Below are 18273 nucleotides of genomic sequence, written 5' to 3'. Positions count from 1 at the left end.
CAAGGTATTGGCAGGAAAAATTAAGAAGGAAATGATTTTGAGAAACATTCAAGAAATAAAATGGGCATGGCTTGGTGACTGAAGAGAAAATAACAGGAAGGATCACAGATGACTCCCAGGTTTCTAGTGTGGGTGCTGGATAGATGGGGGTGACGGCATTAGTGGCTTTAGCTGTCACCCCTGAGGTAGCTTATTGTGAAGGTAAGGAAGCTTAACCTTCAGGCCTCCTTGCAGGCATGGGCCCATTCAAGGTCTCTGGGACTGGCGCTAGCAATTTTGTATTCTTAAGTCTGTATTCTTTTTCTTAAAGAGGGCCCAGACCCTCTTTAAGCTGGTATTAACTTCAGATGCACAGAACCTGAATCCACCCCTGCCCATCCTCTTTCAATTCATTGTGCTGATTACCACTAGATTAATCCTCCAAAGAAAACTGTTGATGTCGTGTCATTCTTCTCCTCAAAAGCTATTGTCATTGTGTCAACGGCCTTTTGCCAACCTGACACTTTTACCTTGAGGTTGCCTTTTACTGAAATGCTCTCCAACAAGTGTTTATAGCTTCAGACATCCCTGTCTACCAAAGGGTCTTTGGCCCTTTAAGACCTATCTACCAGTAGAGCTGCTTTAGTTGCAATTACAGTTGATCTTTGAACAACACGGAGGTTAATCCGTGTATAATTTAGTCAGTTCTCCATATCCTCAGTTCCTCAGCATCAGCAGATTCAACCAAGCACCAACCGTGTGGTATTTACTATTGAAAAATATCCGCGTATAAGTGGACCCACACAGTTCAATGCTGTTCTTCAAGGGCCAACTGTACTCTGTTGAACTTTGTTTACTACCAGTCTTCTTGTTTTATTTTTATACCAGTTGTGGCTTTTCTACCTTAAATATGTGTCTAATCTCTGACTTGGCCTTTCAGTGGTGACTGGTGTCAGGAATGTCTCATATCCACAAAAAGCCTCTGGCAGAAGCAAACATCACTGTATCGTGTGGCCCTGGTGTACATTCAACATGTGATGACACTTTAAAATTCTGGTTTTTGATAATGTTGAGTCAAAGGCAGTTTGTACTCTAGAATGTTCATTCTGGGCTCTAAACCCTTGAACATTAGTTATTCAATAGTTCTGATATCTGGAATATGACATGCAGTCATCTGCAGTCACAAAGCTGTCCTGGACCATCCTCTCATCTGAAAGAAGAGTTGTCTTCAGTGTTCGCTGCACTGCTGCCTGATGAGTGACTTCATAGGATTTTTCTGCTATCTGAATAGCTCCTACTCCGGGTACGAAAAATCTAATTCACTTCCTAAGCTTTTTTCCCATAATGTCCCTTCTGCTTCAATAGATTCTCACTCAGACACACCAAAATTGGACTCAGAATATCGATTTATTATCTTAGCAATCTCGGTAAACAAGGCAGTCTCACCATGTTCTTTTTTCTTCAGGGATAAGGCAGGCCTAGCATCTTCCTAAAAAGAACATACTGTATGGCCTCATGTTACAAAAATTGCAGCTTGGTTAAAATTTCCACTGATAGTCCTTCAGTTTTTTTTGTAAGGAGATAACTTATTATGGAGAAATGTTGTTCTATAAATAAAATAAAGCTATAATGTTACTATTAGGAGACAGTTCTGAGCCCTAGAGCAGAGTGCTGATGTTTCGTACCGGATCTTTCTCATCTCCTCCTTCTCAGCGTCTTCAGTCTCTCCATCTCTCTGTTACATGTTAGCAGATACAAATCAAAGGTGTGGTGAGTCTGACAGCACCTGCAGAGGCCCAAGGCCTTCCCTGGGACCAAGGGATTTGGGTCTGCCCACTGTAATTCTGCAAAAGGAGTTATGAACCAAGGAAGGTAAAATTTATGATTCTAAGCGACATAGAACAGACGCAACCTGGGGAAGGAGGAGGATTTGGGAGCCCAATTCTCTTCTGGGAAAATACTGTTTTCTATGTTGTAATTCTCTTCTGTTAGCCCGAGCCCTCTGATCTTTGCGACTTTGAAGGGTTCAGGGACGGGTATGCGTGGGTGGCTGAAGTAAAGCAGAAAAGGAAGCCTGGCAGCAGCCTGGGAAGGTGATTATGAGATGGGAGAGGTGACCTGCTGAGAGCTGGGCCGGCCTCGCTCCCTGCCACTCCCGGGGGACAGACAGCAGCTGGTGCAGAGGTGGGAGTGGGCGAACAGCCCTCAAGGATTCTCAGAGGAACCTGGAAGGAGAACCTGGTAAAAGATAAAGTTCCTTTTTGTCACACATGATATGAGCTCTGATCCTTGTTGCCCTTGGAAGACTAGAGAGGTCTTTGACATCTGGCCTGCCCAGGATAAACACTGCTGAGCCCATGTCCAGGAATGGGGCTATTTCCCACCTCCCATCCACACACACACTCACTCCTAGCTGCCTTTCATGCCACTTCTGTCTCTTCCAATGGGGGCTGCCCAAGCAGGAGGAGAAAACTAGAAGGTATTTTACATAAAGGGAGCAAGGAGAATATCAAAGACTCACATCACCTGTTTGCAGCTTGCTACCCCCAGAAGTGGCCCTGGGCACTCGTGTAGCCTGCTGTCTGGAATCGAGGATTCTCCCAGCATCCTGTTTCATAGAGGTCAGCATCATGTTTCTCAGCTAGTTGATAAGACAACCCCCAAAGGCCAGTGGGAGAGGAAGGGCTATTTCTCAGAGCTCCTTCAGCTCAATGTTTTACATAATTAATCCTTGAGATGGATGGAACTTGTTAGGTTCATTTATTATTTCTTTCCTTTCTCCCTCTTTCTTCTCTCATCTTTCTTCTCCTCTTTCTCCCACCTTCTCTCTGCCCTCCCTTCTTTCCTTCTCACATCCTTGGTCTTAGGAAGTTTTCTGCTCATTATCTTTCAAGCAGTGTTGCTGCTGTTCCTAGTGTCCTGTGTTCCCTGCAGTGGCCAGAAATCTGCTCCCATCATTAAAGGCTTAGAGAGCACAAAGGGAGCCGAGGAAGCTTAAGTCTAGGCTTCAAGGTTACTGCTTAGATCTTTTTGCCTAGAAATGATTATATGAAGACATAAAACGTTGTTTTAACTCTATATCCTATTATATGTTTTGCATTAAGAATCTCAATACAGAGAGATGTAAAATTCAAATTGTTAGCTCAGCCTTGGACTTTTCCCTCCTCTTCGATCAATAGTACTCCAGTATGGTTTATGGAGTCTGCTTTCCTATCTTGGAGGACAAGAATGACATGCATCGATTTGGAATGTTTTCGGTGAGATCACCTAGGAGCCAGGTTACAGATGAAGTGTAATCATTTATCTCCAGACTCCCAGCTTTGATTTACCCGCGCCTCCACCCAGTCCTCATATCTACATAGACCCATCTTGTACTAATGGGAGGGTAGTATCCAGGGCAGTAGGAAACTCCCTTGTCCTGACCTCCATAATCTGTGTTTCTATGCTATCTGTATTTGTGACAAAAGTCATAGGGGCTACCTCCGTTTGCCTAAATAGGTGGGAGAAGAAAGGTCACAGTTATGAAAGTAGTATTTGAAATAAAGAGAGAAGAGACAGGTATTCTGTCTGTTCATTATGCTCTTTTTGGAATCTCTTTTTACCTGGAAATTCCAGTCATCTGTGATCTCAGATTCTTGGAAAGCAAGCACCGCCATGTTCTGTCCCTGATATAGATGTATTTATTCCTAACTATTTTATCCACCTTGGTGTTCTCCACATCCTTCGTGCTCCATAAATAGTTACTAAACAAATGATTCTTGCTGCCTGTATCAGTGTTGCGTTGGGGGTATGAGCACAATTTAATAGTAGAAGGCACTAGTCATTGGCCAGCCATGTAGCCATGTCCTCTTATCGCCTCTTCCTGTAATTTCAGTTTAGTTTTATGTAATATCATGGATTCAATAAAATTTTTTTTTTTTAGTAAGAGTATGTGATAAATACATGGGCGTGGATGCACATAGCATTTTTAATCCTATTTTTTCATATCCATTTGTTTTGACAATCAAAAATCAGTGTGGCTTACTATGTACCGGGCACTGTAGCCCTGACTGGCACTTTATATATACATTCTTTGTAATTCTTGCAATAGTGCTGTAAGGAATTACCTTCATTTTTCATTCATGCGTTGGTCCATTCATCAACTGCTAGGTTCGCTGTTAGATGCTAAGGACAGCTCAGTCGATGAGACAGACAAACTCTAACATTCACAAGGCTTAGAAGCTGAGGCTTAGAGAAGTGACTTGTAGTTAGGGGACACACTGAGTGACCAAGCTGGGATTAGAATCTGTCTGATTCCAAAACTCATGCTGCCTCCAAAACATAGTGATAGTTACAAAGACCCTAAGTGCCAGTCCGTCACAACTTCACTCGTTTTCAAGCCTTCAGACCAATCTCATGTGTTCAGTGTTATTATCTCCATTTTACAAGTGAGGAAATGGGACTTGGAGAGGCTGAGTAACTTACTCATGATCTTATAGCTGGTAGACAGCAGGGCCATGATCTGGATGCGGGGTGGCCCGGCTCCAGAGCCCGTTCTGCTTCCGCTTGACCGTGCTGCTGCCCCATGTAGCAGAGAAGACCATGGTCCACAGGCTCTGCCCTGCTGGAGCTTACAGGACAACAGGCAAGAGAAGTAAAATACAATTACAGTACAAAGCAGAAAGGAATAAGGCCACAAGAAGAGTATAAACAAAGTGCTTTGGGGTTGAGGAGGGATTATTTTAGTGTAAGGAGTACTTGAAAACAGAGGACAGGGGAAGTGCTCTATGTGATAAATATACAAGGTATCATTTTTCAAGCAGGAAATAATCTGTTATTCTGAGTGAAAACATAATAAATAGAAGTTAGAATTATTTCACTTCCTTTTTTTTTGGCTTAGTAAGTATATTCATTATATAAAATTTATTGAGTGGCTGACTGGGTATAAAACTGTAAGAAACATTTCAATTTCAGAGATATTAAGTTGCTAAACTATGTGCATCTTAAAATCAATTAAATACAGGGTTTTTTTTTTAGTAAGAGTATGTCTTGGTCTATGTTCAAGGTATTTTAAGTAGAGAAAGTAGAAAAGAGTCATAATATATTTTCACTTTCATTGGGGTCCCAGCAGGACTGCTGTGTACAGTTGTACAATTTGTGTACTACACAAAAGTACCCAGCTGAGGGGGCGAGAGGGGGCTGAAATCCAGTCTGCATTTCCCATGCCAAACAATGCTCCCCATTGCAAGACTGCCTCCCTCCCAAAAGGAAGGACATCTTGGTGCCTTTTTAAATTTTGTAGGAGTTAGAAAAGATTGTTTATGGGTTTGCAGTGACCCTGGGTTCCACAGCAAGAGCAATAGTAATGGTGCTGTAGCAGCCATGGTTGAAGTGTGGTGTTAAATATGACAGTTCTTTTATATGTCTACTGTAGACTTTAAAATACTGTAGGAGTTTTTTTTTTTAAATTATTTATTTATTTATTTTTGGCTGTGTTGGGTCTTCATTTCTGTGTGAGGGCTTTCTCCAGTTGCGGCAAGCGGGGGCCGCTCTTCATCGCGGTGCGCGGGCCTCTCACTATCGTGGCCTCTCCTGTTGCGGAGCACAGGCTCCAGATGCTCAGGCTCAGTAATTGTGGCTCACGGGCCCAGTTGCTCCGCGGCATGTGGGATCCTCCCAGACCAGGGCTCGAGCCCGTGTCCCCTGCATCGGCAGGCAGACTCTCAACCACTGCGCCACCAGGGAAGCCCTGTAGGAGTTATTAAATTCTAAATTAAATTTAAGATTAACTCAATAATTAAGTAATAACTAACAACATTGTAGAATCTGTTAATGAAAAATTTTATTGACTCCATGTTATTACATAAAACCAAACTAATGTGGGATAAAATGAAATATTATAACTTTAATTCTCAACTACACAGTATTTTTGCATATAATTTCAGGCATTTCACAGACCATCTAAATCCCATTTTGGACCTCAGATTAGCATACCTATATTATGGTACAGAATGATTCAAAAAAGAATTGACAATATAATGTGTTTATGTGTTTGTAGTATTTGTTTATCACAAATGTAAACATGTGGTCAAAACCTAATACCTTCCCTATGGCTAGACACTTAAAAGGTCACCCACATGATGTATATTTACTGGTTACTGAGTAGTCCATTTTGGAGGTGTTTAATTCTTTCTGAATCACCCTGTGTCATTTAACAGCTTCCTCTGAGAGTGTTTAAATGGCAACTCAGCACTCCGGGTTTTGGGTGCTAGTGTGCCACGAATACATATTTACTGTGGCTCACTTTGCAGGGTGCCTTTTATAGGCTGGGTAAATGGTGAACAGAATAATGCTTTATCGGATGACAATAATTTCCTGTAGATTTCAATGAGTGTTGGTGCCATTACCTCCCATTACAACGCTCCCTCAAGGTCAGACCCACAGATCCAGAGTGTCTCTGAAAGGTTCAGAGTTGTCACAGTGACCATGAAATTACGAGCTACTCCAGGGCTCATTCTCATAGACAGGGAAGTTTTCCTGGACAATGAGTCATTATTAAAGCATGGCTCCCTTATTAGACCAGCCAGTGTGCGACTGTAAAACACGCCTCTGGCACTGTGGTTATCGTCACTTCCACATCACAGGCTATGTCATGAAACTGTCATGTTACGTGTTTATTTTCCTGGTCACATGTCATCTTTAAGAAATATTTCATTGGAGAGTTTGCTGAGAAGAGACTGGCTTGGGATTTTTATCGTGAGCCAGATGAAATCTGCTGCGGGTGGATGGGGTGGGGGACCACTAACTAGTTTACTAGTTGCAAGTGCCCCGTGATCTGACTGCAGCCACATACGTGAGCTGCATCAGCAAGTATAAATTAAAGCTGACCTTAACAACAATATACTTATCTGGTCAATTTAGAGAATAGCTCTTTATAAAGTTTTAACTGACTCTTATTAATATGAACATTCATACTTGAATGTGTCATTAATTTTGAAATGTTTTATTTATTTTACTCGCTATCAATGTTTTTCTTTTTGAAGGTATCGAATAATGGTGACTGATTAAAGTAGACACTATTTCCGTAAATTTTTCCTTTGTAAAAAAAAAGGGGGAATATTTGTTCAAAGAAGACATGTTTTAATCATGAATGACATTCATGAATGACATCATGAGTGCAAGAAATGCAGTATGAGATCACCAGGGCACATGCCAAGCATTTTGCTTCACCACCTAGAGCAGCAGGGATGAAAGTGATTGCAGGGGGGGATTTGTGCTGGGGATATTCACTATCAGTGATTCACTGGGTAGCTGTTTTCCTTGCCTTATACATAGAGGATCCATAAATATTAATTGACATTTTATTCATTCAAAACTATCTGGTGAGTGCCTCATCCGCGTCAATCATGGAGATGGGTGGTTGGGATACAAAGATGAATAAGGTAGAGCTCTGTGTGCTGAGTCTTGAGTCATCCGTGCTTCGCAAAAGAGGCAAAGAGTGATGTGGGAGCATGAAGGAGGGAGGGATCAGTTTTAGCTACAGGGTGGCCATGAAGTCTGGAAATGAAGATACCTTATTTCATCCTGTATTGTAATATAATACCAACAAACAATTTATTATGTATTTGCCTGTGTTTTTAGACTTGTTGGTTATCTGTAAGAAGGTCAGGAAAGACCTTAAAGAGAAGATACTTAATTTGGGTCTTGAATACCAAAAGAAGTTCACCAGGTTTGGGGAAAGGGCCTGGAAAGACATTCAGTGCGATCAAAGGAAATGTGTGTTTGGGGAACTGCAAGTGATCTGGTTTAGCTGGAGTGTAGAAGATGAGGCAGAATAGATGGGGAGGAGCCAGATTTCAGAGGTTTTGCAAACCATGCTAAAGAGTATGGATGTTATACTTCAGGCAATCAGGAGCCAATGAAGGGTTATGAGCCAGGCAGTAACATGGTCATTCGATCAAAAAGTATTTATGGAGTAACCACAACTTTTCAGACCAGTGCTAGGTGCTGAGCTACAAGGATGAATTAGATATAAGAAACTCAAAGCCTACTAAAGAAAATGATAGACAAGTTAGTACAATGGAAGTCATAGATTTTCTGAAATAGTATCATTATTATTATATTTATTGAGTATTTACTGTGTGCCAGGCATATGCTGAGTGCTAAAATGCATTGTCTTATTTAATTCTCCCAATAACCCTAAAAAACACTATTGATTAGTGCCATTTTATAGAAGAGGAAACTGAAGCACAGAAAGTTGATACCTTGCCTCTGGTAAGTGGTGGAGCCAGGTTCAAATCCTAGTGGTCTGACTCCAGAAAATACACTTTTACCAATAAGGACTATGTTACTTCCCCATGACAGAAATCTCTCTGATTTCTAAGAGCACTAGGGGCCACATTATCCATTCTGCAGAAACAGAGGTAGGGTTTGGAAAGTCTTCATGGAGATAGTCATGGGATTTGTCTTACGGAAGATCACTCTGTCAGCTTGGAGCTGGGCAAGACCAGAAGTGGGAATGTGAGTTAGGAGGCTAGGTAACAGTTGGTAGTATCAGTGGGAATGAGGGGAGAGGATAGAATCCAGAGATATTTTAGACGTGAAATGGTTTATTGTGCTGGATGAGGTTAGGTTTCTGACTTGGATATAAAGGTGGATGGTAGAGCCGTTAACCATGATTCATAATACCAAAGGAGAAACCGGTAGGTGTGGGGTAGGGGTAGAGGTATGTACCCTCTAAAATGTAGGTATGTACATTTTTAATTTGTTGACTCTGTGGAGTCTGTAGGGCAATAACTATAAGTAAAAGCCAGTGACTGGATATACAGTTCTGGAGTTTAGGAGAAATATCAAAGCTAGATATTATATTGGGTGTCACTTTGAAGATTTAAAAATGAATATATTAGTTAATTAAAGGTACCTCTCTAAATGTCAAATCATAACTATTGATTCTATCCAAAAAATTGGGTCAAATACAACAAATGGATAATACCACTAGAAAGCAAATAGTGAAGCTGGCAAAATGGACCACCCCATTTTAAAGAAAACATGTAGGCAGGTATTCTAGCTTCCGGGGCTGTGAACAAGTGGTATTGTACTGTGCATAAGTTTGGGTGGGTGAACACCAGGGATGGGGAGAAGGTGGATTAAGATATAAGAGGTAGAACTTCAGAGAACAAGAGTAGGGAAAGAACATTACTGAATGTTGCCTTAATCATATGGAAAGCACAAAAGTATAAAAGTTGTTGGTTTAATTCCTATTTTGAGAGTTCATTGATCAGCCTCAGGGGACAAAGGCAAATTTGCATGGATGCATGAATGGAAATAATTTGAGACTAGAAGATATCTCCTATACAAAAAAGACTAGGCTATGGAAATCAAGCCAACAAAAAAATACTCTTCAGAGAAATTACAGTTATGACCTATATATTTAGAATTAAATTAACCCCATTATCATGTGGGTAGAATATATTTTGTTCCCTTGGTCTTTAGAATATAGAGAGGGCATCATTGCTCACCCATCATGGCAGCCCTTGTTTAGAAGGAAAACTACCATTCATGAGTCATCAACCTAAGCATAATGAAAGTTAGCCACCTGGGATACCATTGACAGAAAAATTGATTCTTCTCATTGAAAGATGTTTCAGTTACAAAAATTCTGATGCCAATTAACAGCAACAAACGACCCTATTAAGAACATTAAGGGAAATAAAAGCTCTTAATTAGGAATGCCAAACATGGAGAAAGAAAAGGATACTGGGAACAAAAGCCCACAAAACACTCGTGCGTGATAATGGTGGGAGTGGAGGAAAGGAAATTCTCCAAAGAAAGAGTTTTAACGGGGTGTTCTTGGACAGAATTCTATGGAGGCAGCATGAAGTGGACAGTGGTGCTGTGTTGGTACATTCTAGGTACAAAACAGCAGATGACAGGAATGAGGATTTCAAAGACATTTCCTCTCTTAGAACATATGAGACTTCTAAGGGTTGCAGGGGAATAGTTGGGGGATTTTTTTTTTCAACTCACTTTTGAACACATATAAGAATGTTAGAAATTGTCAAATGCTACCATCTTTTTAAGGGGATTGTTAGCTATAACAGTATCAGTTGGGATACTTTCAGCTCCAAGTCACAGAAATCTCCAGTTAAAATTGACTTAAATGTATAGGGCCTTCATCATCTCACAAAATGGGTGGTCTAGAGGTGGTAGGTGGTGCCAACTGGTGAGTGATTGGGTGAGTGATACAAAAATCTCTTATGGGTTCCTTAATCCTTCCCTTTGGCCATTCCTGCTATTTTAGCTTTGTTTGCCCTCATGGTCACAAATGACAACATCCAGAGAAAGAGAAAACCATCTTTTCATTTGTATTTCTCTTGGAAAGAGAAATCCTTCTGTAAAACCCCTCAACTCTTATACTTCATTGGCTAGAATTACATTGCATGTCTAAGACTACACCAACCATTTGTAAGGGGAGTCAATCATGGGATCAGTTATGACCCAATTCCTGGAGCTGAAGCCAGGTCCAGCTTTCCCTGAAGCACATGGCCACTCATAGCAGGTTGGAAATCTGGACAAAACTGGGGTTTTGTGAACAAAGAAGGAGGGTTGGATAGTTTTGGGGTAGACAATCAATGGTGTCTGTTACAAATGAACTACAAAAGCCTTTCTTGAATGGAATGAAAAAAATATTTTTCATTAAATGTTTCTTACTAATAAAATTTTTAGTCTTGAACTATGTGTTCAATGGCCAGTTTTCTCTTATTTTTAGTAAAATAATAAAAATGATAATTTTAGAACTATTTAATATAACTATTTCAGTGTGATAAACCTGGTATGGTCAGTTTAGTTTGGCTTAAGTTTTTTGTTTTTTTTTTCCGGCCACACCGCACGACATGCCGGATCTTAGTTCCCTGATCAGGGATCCAACCCAAGCCCCCTTCAGGGGAAGCGCAGAGTCTTAGCCACTGGACCACCAGGGAAGTCCTAGTTTGGCTTAAGTTTTCTAAAATATCTTTTCAGAATTCTTTTGGCTGGGTTGGTTCACATTAATATCACTGATGATGGATGAAATTTGGCAGTTCTCTCATTCTCCATAATTAGGAAAAATGCTAACATGCCTCCAAAGTGTTGCAGAATCTGTTCCTACTTCCTACTGCCTTTCATTGGAGACTAAAAGATAGGCTTTGCAAGTCCCATTTGCAACTACCTGGACAGTTTCCTGGGTTTCCCAGAGATACTAGACTCAATAAAACAGGGGGAGCACTAAGAAGAATTATCAGTTACTCTGGCTTGCAAGAAATAGAAATCAACTGGACCTAGCTTAAGCATAAAGAAAGAGTTTGTTCTAACAGTTCAGGGGTGTATCCTGGAACCCGAAGGCAGGAATTCAGTTGAGTCTTTGGAAGTTCTGCTGCCTAGAAGTGGAGGACCACTGGGAGCCGGGCTCTTCCATCTCGTCTCTGCTTCTCACTATAGTCCTATTTCGTTCTTTTCTTTCTGCAAATGCTTTCTTGTTTTATCATGTCTGTGGTGGGCAGATGAGAGCCACTTTTTATTCCTTGATGTCACGTCTCCTCACGTCTCTCAGACCCTCAGTGTCTCTCAGTTCTAATTCTGAATTCCCAGGCAAGAGAATCTGATTTGCAAATGAGGAAACTGTGGCTTAGATGAAGCATCACCCAACTCAAGGAAGGCTCAAGGTCACCCAACTAGAAAGGCTTTTTTTTTTTTTTTTTGGCCAAGTTCCCCCACCAGAGATCAAAACTGCACCCCCTGCAGTGGAAGCAGAATCTTAACCACTGGACCACCAAGGAAGTCCCGATAAGGCATTTTGACTCTAGGTCTGTTTGGATCTAAAATGTTGTGACCTTCCAACAACATATGTGAACACCAGTGAGATTTTCAGGAGCAATGCTTGATACCTTGTTGACTCAGTCCAGTCTTGTGTTTGTAAGTGAGCCTGATTTGGAAGCTTGGTACAGTTCCTCTTCTCACTGCCTCTATCAACGCCCAGCCAAAAGATCTTCCTTTCCCATCATTAGAAGAGTCATTTCTTTCTTTCTTTTTTTTTTTTAAAGACAAAGATGATTTAAGCATTATTTTTTTTTTTTAATTTACTTATATATTTATTTTTGGCTGTGTTGGGTCTTCGTTTCTGTGTGAGGGCTTTCTCTAGTTGTAGCAAGCCGGGGCCACTCTTCATCGCGGTGCGCAGGCCTCTCACTGTCGCGGCCTCTCTTGTTGCGGAGCACAGGCTCCAGACGCGCAGGCTCAGTAGTTGTGGCTCACGGGCCTAGTTGCTCCGCGGCATGTGGGATCTTCCCAGACCAGGGCTCGAACCCGTGTTCCCTGCATTAGCAGGCAGATTCGCAACCACTGCGCCACCAGGGAAGCCCAGAGTCATTTCTTTCTTAACACAAGGAGTATCTCATCGTTATAGAGTACCTGACAGGTTCCAAAGACCACATGATGATCTCCTTTTATTTTACAACAGTCCAGTGATGTGGTTGGCTGGAATTATTTACTCCGATTTACAGATAAGGAAATGGAGGTTCACAGGGGCAAGGTGATTTGCTCTAGTAGAGAGGACTAAATTCCCTGGGGAGGTGGATTGGTTGCTTAGGAGTAGATGAAGGATCTTCTTGGTCATGTCCCTGGGGGATCCAAGTGGGCTGACCGGGCAGGACAGCCACAAGCCACCTGGTGCCGAGCTTTCTTGCTAGACTGGGGACTTCATGAGGCCAGATAACTTGTTCTCACTCATCTCTTTGTTCTCAGGTTCTAGCACAGTATTTGGTACATAGCAGACTCCTGATGAATGTTTGTTGAAGGAATATGAGACTTCCCTAAAAATGATAACTTTTCAATATTGGAATGAACTGCCTTGAAAAGTTGGGTGATTCCTAGCACTGGCAGAGTTTAAGAAAAGATAGATAAATATCTGCTTGCTAATAATAAAGGCTAACATTTATTGAGCATTTGCTATGTGCTGGGCACTGGGTTAAGTGCTCTACATGTATTATTCCATGTATTCCTCACTCCATCCCCTGAAACAGTTTCTATTATTATCCTCATTGAAACCAAGGCATGGAGAGGTGAAGTGACTTGCTTAAGAATCCATTGCAAGTTGTGTGGCCATGGTTTGAACCCTAGAAGACTGAGTTAGAGATCTGGATCTTAGTCATGTTGTCCAAGTGTTTCTAGATGAGGCAGGAGATTGAAGTAGATTAGCTCTCAAGTATTTTTCAACTTTAAGATTCCCTGATTGTCTGGCCAGGAGATTGGTGCCAACACATACAGAGAAAGCAGGGAAGGAGAACTGGTTGTATAAGGATAGAGGGATCGGTAGAGAACAAGTTGATTCTGATTATGTTTGGTATGAAGTGTCAGAGGATATCCAAATGAAAAAAGTCCAATAGTATCTTTAGCTTGAAAGAAAAGATAATTCATACGTGTGCTGTTGCCATGAAAAGCTCTTCCAACACAGGAAGTCATAACTATTACTGCCTGGTTGTGCATATAATGGTAGTTACGGCTCATGTTACTTTTCTAACACAGCCTTATACTCTATTAGGGATAATACCATAGCTTTGTGAGATAAGCAACATTCTCTTTTTAGAAAAAGATAATTGAACTTACCCTTACTTTTATTTGTCAGAAATTTCATTAGAGAAAGTGTATGCAATTTCAAAACTGAACACCACAAAGAAATAACTCCTAAATAAGAAAAAAGGCAAACAAAATATATTTTAAGGCTTAAGCGTTCTAACTAAATTTGCCACTGTATCCTTTCTTAAAAGAAACAAACAGGGACCTCAAATTTAGCATGTTGCATTATCACCATTCCTGGCAATAAAGCAAAACTTGCAAATGTTGAGAAAGCAATGTAACCAAAAACATAACAAGTGATAATCCATTTTTAAAAAATTATTTGATTAACATTGCTATTTGATAATACAATTCTGCTACAGCCTTAGAAATATCAGAAAAATCTAAATCTGCTAGTCATCAGGCAGTCAACAACACTAGGGGCTGAGAGACACTGAAAAAAAGGAACAAGGCAAGATTTTGCCCAGATGGGCCTGTCCTAGCAGGACTTCATACATAACCTGTGACTCCTGGGAACACGCAGTCAGGTTCCCGTGTAGCCAAGGCCAGCCAGGGACAACCTTGAAATCAGATGGGCCTGGGTTTTAATCACAGGCTCACTGTTTACCAATGGTATGACCTTGGGAAAGTTGCAAAACTTCTCTGAGCCCATTTCTTCATCCACAAAATGGAATGACTAATCTTTCCTTCATGGGGTGTTGTAAGAAGTACATGAGATGTGTGAAAAGAACCTAGAATGAAATGTTAACACACAAGTACACACGTGTGCGTGCACACACACAAGGGTGAGAGGAAACTTTTGGGGATGATGGATATGTTTACGGTATTGATTTGCTGATGGTTTCATGGGTATATACTTATATCCAAATTCATCAAATTGTATACATTAAACATGTACAGCTTTTTATATGTCAATCATACATCAATAAAGTGGTTTAAAAAAAAATACCCTAGAATAGTACCAGCGACAGAGCAGGCTTTTGATAATTGTTAAGTCTCATTCATTCCCCCACCTTAGTTTCTTTGCCTTTAAGAAACTAAGATATAGAGGAAATTCACTCCCTCATTGAATTAAACAGTTAGTGTCTACCAGGGCCACTATGTACAGGTGTACAGGTTGCTCCCTGCTGAAGTGAGGGGGGTGCATTCCAGCCCATTAGCACTCGTCAAGCTGGGTACCCTGGCCTCTCTTTCTAATTTGCAGAAACGTGCTACGTGTGCTTGTAAAGCCCGGCATCTGATTCAGGGATAATAAATTTGAACTTTGCCCACTTTGTGACTGATGGGACACGGACAAGTAATCAAGGGTTATAATACATATAATTAATGCTATTATAGGGAAGGTACTATAGGCACACAGAAGAGAGACACTTAAATGAGATGGGGTGAGGGATGGGATATTCAGAATCTGTGACTTAAAGCAGCGGTCCCCAACCTTTTTGGCTTCAGGGACTGGTTTCGTGGAAGACAGTTTTTCCACAGATGGGTGGTGGTGGGGGAATAGTTCAGGCGGTAACGCGAGCGCTGGGAAGCAGCAGATGAAGCTTCGCTCACTCGCCCGCTACTCGCCTCCTGCTGTGCGGCCCGGTTCCTAACAGGCGCAGACCAAAATCGGTCCTCAGCTCGGGGGTTGGGGAGCCCTGACCTAAAGGATGACGGGGGAGATTGTGGACAATGTTTCAGGCAGAGCAGTGACATTCAATTATTTACCCATTTGTTCATTCAGTAAACACAAATTGAATAGCTACCAACTTCCAATACTGAACTTGAAGAAAGAGCAGTAAATAAAACAAACAAAACCTCCTTTCTCATAATCTTAACATTCTGGTAGGGCAGAGAGACGATGATAATTGAACTAGAAAAACATTAGGTAGTGAGATGTGCTTTGGGATAATAACACAGGCAGGGTGGTGGTGGGTTGGGCGAGGGGGTTTATGAGAGTGGAGGGTGGGACAGGCATCGCTAGGGAGCTGTCATTAAGGCTGAGATTTAAATGGCAACTGTAGAGAGCTCAGCTGATGATCTTATCAGGTGGGGGTAGGAGCTGTTACAAAAGTCTTAAGGGGGAATGAACTCTGTATTTTGAGTTGGCAAAGAAGATGCTTGAGGTGTGTCTGAATTGGCATGGGTGAGAAGAGGCTCCTGAGACGAGAAGGAGAGGTGGGCAGGTACCAAACCTGTGTGAGCATGGTGACCTCACAGACCTTCGAGACATCCCATCTGGCAGGAAGGAAGGGCCTTGTTAGGGGATAAGAGGTGAGTTGAGAGAGACAGGCAGGAACCGGATGATGACAAGTCTTAGATGGAGAATCTGGGAGGCATTTATTTCTGCTTAAAGCTATGCAAAGAATCCCAAGGAAGCCATGACTAAAGTCAGTCAAAGAAATCCTTTCATGTTCATGTCTTCAAGGGAGGTTTGAATACCAAGTCTTGTGTGACTTGTTTTTGAACCAAAATCCTCAATATATATACCCCATGAGAGATTAGAACTCTTCTCAAGTCCACAAATTCAGATTAATGTAAGATTTATTTTTGCAACATCTGAATATACTTACCATGATGGTGATACCTGTTAGGTGGAATATTAAACTGGATTAGGTTGTGTTTATAGGAGGAGGATACATCTTCCTATGAGTAAGAGGTATGAGGGAGCACATAACATCAAGTTGGTAACAAATATCTGATATTTATTAGAGCATTTCAAGGGAGACCTTTGCCTCATAGTACCTGAGGGAGACACTGCTAGCTGCCTGTCTTATAGGCGTGATCTTCATTCTCATCAACAGAACCTCAGATTTGATTATCAACGAACTTAATTAAAAATACTTGTCTTCTAGACTCCCTTGTGACTAGGAATCGTATTTGACAAAAGTGTAGCCAATGAGATATAAGCAGAAGTCCCTGCAGAGGCAAAGTCTGGCTAGGAGAAAATCCCTTTGTCCTGTTCCTCTTCCCTCCTGGTTATTTGTAGTTATTCTGTGCTTATTTGATGTTGTTTGGAGTCTTCTAATTTCTTCAAATATGTTGGAAAACCAATATGTTGAGTTAAGGACCACTGTTTTATGACGTCTATGGCTAAATCTTTCTGGTACTTGTACTGATCTGGAACTAAACTATGGACATAAAGACAGTAAGATGATTTTATCAAAAATATCTCTCAGAGTTCATTATACTAAAAGTAACACTCCATGTATGTAATGTTGCTGCCTTTTCTTGACCCAGAAAAATCTAGTCAACAAATATTTCTTAAACATTCATTTAACATATACTGACCCCCTATAATTACAAAGATAACACTTCTTTACATGCCACGAGGGAAAGAGATGATGCAAACAGGGTTCTTGTTTTGGGGGAGTTGACAGTTTCATGAGATGACGGATGTGTTTACAAACAAATGTAAAGCAAGTATGTATATGGTGTGGTAGGTCATAGCTAGGCCTGCCCAATAAAAACGTCCAAGTGGATGTGAATGGATGTAGATAAAAGGAGCATGCCCCAAATGTAGGCAAAGCACAAGTTTCAAGGCCTGAAACCTGGACATTAAGCCTGGGTGATGTGGCTCACAGAGTAGCAAAATTATTGCCTTACTTGTAGTATGAGCTGTTTCTGGATGACCAAGAGCCTGGGGTTATGAAAGGTATAATTCTATGATCCTCCAGTCTGGGGTCATCTCACTCAGTGTGGGCCAAGGCCACTGGGCTTCAGATGAACAGTCATCTGAAGGGATGATATAAGGGCATCAGTGGGAGCTGTGTCCACCAACCTGCATCCTTATCTGGTTTACTTGCAGCTTCAGGATTAAACCAAGTAAAAGTAACCCTGAAATACTGCCCTTTGAATAGCATCCTTGAATAGGCTGTGTGGCCTGTGCGGGTGTAATAAGTGCCATTAGAGCATTACAAAGAGTTTTAAGAGTTGTGAGGAAAAAGAAACAATTTTGGTTGGAGGCTTTAGGAAGGAAAGAAGTTGAATTTGAGCTAGATCTTGAAAGATGGATAAAATTTTCCAAGGTGAAAGTGGGAGGAAGGACATTACAGAGCACTGGACAACGTGAATGATAAAATGGAGGCAGGACAGCAGAGCTGTGTACTGGAAGCGAGGAGCAGTGCAGTGTGGCTGAAGCACACGGCGTGTACCAGGAAGCAGGGAAAGATGGGCTGAAGAGGGAGTCCAGGCCAGGGGAAGAAGATTGGCATTGGATATATTGGTAATGGGAACCAAGGAATGTTTTTGAGCAACTACTAAACCATGTGAATTAGTAAAATAGGGGATGTACGAATAAATCTGGCAATATTATCATGCATTAAATATGGTGAAATGACTGGCAAGATCCCTTAAAATGCTCAGGCACCAACTGAGGTCATGTGTGATCGGAGAAGAGGACATGAATTTAGGTGTTTTATGGTAAAACTGATTGTTTTTAGGGCAACAGGTATAACTTTGAGTTTTTGAATTTGGACATATGGGAGGACAGTAGTACTGTGAACACACAAAGGGAAGACAGGAAGAGGGAAACAGTATTAGAGATGCTGGACTGAGGTGCATATGGAACATTCAGGTGGAAATGTGCTACTTGCCATTGAAAAGAAAATAAGAGAAGGACTCAGGAGAGAGGTGGAGTGGGGGATGAGTCACCTACATTGAGGTGAGTCAGTGAGTTTGGTCTGTCATAAGCATAATACATGAACTTAAAAACAGGTCCTAAAT

The sequence above is a fragment of the Balaenoptera acutorostrata genome, chromosome 7 (assembly GCF_949987535.1).
Source record: "Balaenoptera acutorostrata chromosome 7, mBalAcu1.1, whole genome shotgun sequence".
NCBI lineage: Eukaryota > Metazoa > Chordata > Mammalia > Artiodactyla > Balaenopteridae > Balaenoptera > Balaenoptera acutorostrata.
This window is presented reverse-complemented; position numbering follows the sequence as displayed.